Source organism: Kryptolebias marmoratus, linkage group LG5 (assembly GCF_001649575.2).
Source record: "Kryptolebias marmoratus isolate JLee-2015 linkage group LG5, ASM164957v2, whole genome shotgun sequence".
Lineage (NCBI taxonomy): Eukaryota > Metazoa > Chordata > Actinopteri > Cyprinodontiformes > Rivulidae > Kryptolebias > Kryptolebias marmoratus.
Window position 1 is genome coordinate 22685532 of NC_051434.1, and position 2450 is coordinate 22687981.

The following is a 2450-nucleotide window of genomic DNA, read 5'->3' on the forward strand; positions in this document are numbered from 1 at the left end:
AGAAGGAAGCCTTCAAACCTGAGACAGCTGCAGCAGTTTGTTCATGAGGAGTGGACCATAACACCTGTGGACAGGTGCAGAAGTCTCAGAGAGAGGGACAGAAATCACATGGTTGCCTCAAAGGTTTGTGTAACAAAATATTAAGTTAAGGGTACCATCCTGTTTGACCAAAACTCAAAGCAATGACTGATTTTCAATAATTATTTTCTTTGGTTTTCTCTATTACTTTTGTCAGTTTCATATTGTTTAAGTACCCTCTGTGTTTTTTCTAAACTAATTTATCCACATCTGTTTAGTTTTTCTCAGAACCTAAACATTTCTGTCATTTCAAGGCATAAAAACAATTATTTCATAAATATAATAAAACCTTTAGTGGTATATTATTTTGACAATACCATAATCAGCCATATTCAAATCATAAAGAAGAAAAATATTTTATAGAAACTATGAAAAGATAAAAGATCTGATCAGACCCCAAAACTCAAATGTTTAGTTCTGAGTCTTATAATAATTACCTCCACCCACAGGGTTATGTTTTCAGGCATTAAATTCAAAATGAGTGAATATTTGAAAAACAGCTATAAAGTTGATCAATTTGAACATTAAATATCTTGGTTCTGTTGTGTATTCAATTGAATATATGTTGAAGAGGATTTGCAAATCATGGAATTGTGTTTTTGACAAGGCTCGGCTCGACTGGATTCAGCACAGGCAGACAGTGACAAAGTTTTAAGATTTTTATTAAAAACGCTAAGCTAACAGAAACGCTAGTTCCAGGAGCAGCACTCTCTTCGTAGTCCGGGAGCAGGACTGGGGCAGGTAAGACCACTGAGGGCTGTGAGCAGAGAGAGGCAGAGACGATTAGCAAAGGGCTTTGGCGAGAGGTCAGAACCAGGAGATCAAACTATAGCAGCCAAATCCAAAAAAGTACAAACCAGAAGACGTTGTCCAGAGAGGGGAAGTGAGGTTGGTTACCGTGAGTCAGAGTCCGAGAAGGTGTCAGGCAAGGAGCAGGCAAGGTTTGAGAGTCGAGATTCAGGCAAGGGTCTGTGATCGTGGAAGCAGGTATGAACTGTGACAAAATGCTGGAATCTACTTGGAATAAACCGTTTAATAATCTGGCAAAGACTGAGTGAGGATGGTGAGCTTTTGTACTGGCAGAAACAGGTGAAGATGATGATGTTGATTACTGTGGCTTGGAATCCCGGGCGTGGCATGAGCGGCGAGACTGTGGAAAATTACTGAGAGACTGTGGCATGGAAGCAGGAGGCGTGGCATGAGCAGTGGAACTGTGACAGTTTTACACAACATCCTAACTTCATTATGTAGCCGGGGCATATTGCCCCCCCCGGTTGTGCTGCTGCACCTCCTTCCTCCTGCCCATATATTGGAGAGACTGTGACAGAGCACAGCTGGCTCGTTAGGGAGACAAGTAATCAGCACTGGTATTTAAAAGCAGGTAGATTGCTGAGGAGATCAGATGCAGGCTGATGACTCATGCAGAGGTAGGCTTACCATTGATTGAGAGGTGAGTTTAGAATTGTTCTAATTCTGCCACTGATTGTTGCAGGAAACTGACTTTAAAGAGTGACATCAAGAGCACTGTGTACTGGTTTTACTGTAGAGCAGGTAAGGGCTGTTCCTTATGATTACCTGGCTGTCTAATGCTCTTGTTAACTTGATTTCTTTTGTGTGTAGGTTGGCCTGCTACTGTTTCAGGTTTAGTTCTTGATTTGTTCGGGCCTGTTTTAAGGCAGGACCTATGCTGTCCCTGGATCTTGGGCTGTTTTATTTAGATTGAGGAGACTAGTGGGAGGGGAGCTTTTCTTTTCTGTTGTATTCACCAAGGGTTTGGTGTGAGTGTGTTTTTGTTGGGGAGCACTTAGGTGTATTTAGTTATATTTGCATTTTCTTTATTATTATCCCTCTCCACCCAAACAGTCTGATTTTAACTATTTTTCAGCTTTCAGGATCCGAGGGCCAGCATAGACTCCTTTTTTTTTTTTTTTTTTTTTTTGTGTGATAAAGTAAACTGAGTATTTTACCTCTTGAAATATTGTGAGCTCAATAAAACATTTGTAATTTGCAGCAGTGCCTCTGTCAATTTCTTACAAATTTATCTGCGTGAACTGACAAAGATCTAAAGCTGTACCCAAGGTCACAATTAGAATTGGGGCTGTAACTTGATGAGTTACACTACATCCTTGATAATAAAGCAAGAATGAAGCACAGTTGAGCAATGGTTAGAGCTATCACCTCACAGCAAGAAGGTAGCAGATTGGCCTCCGGCCCGGGGCCTTTCTGCCTGGAGTTCACATGTAGGCTTTCTCTGGGTACTCCAGTTTCCTTCCACAGACCAAAAACTTGCATGTTAGGTTAATTGGTAACTCTTCGTTGTCACCAGGTGTGAGTGAGAGCATGAATAGCTGTCTGTCTAGTTTGTCTCTGTG

The 2450-nt window shown here is 41.2% G+C and overlaps 1 long non-coding RNA gene across 1 annotated transcript; it reads left to right on the forward strand.

Moving 5' to 3' along the window:
- The first annotated feature begins 804 nt into the window (after positions 1–804).
- LOC119617054 lies at positions 805–2014 on the forward strand. Its single transcript, XR_005233222.1, has 3 exons — positions 805–1629; positions 1699–1719; positions 1964–2014. It is a non-coding gene; the product is annotated as an uncharacterized LOC119617054 (long non-coding RNA).
- The last annotated feature ends 436 nt before the right edge of the window (positions 2015–2450 follow it).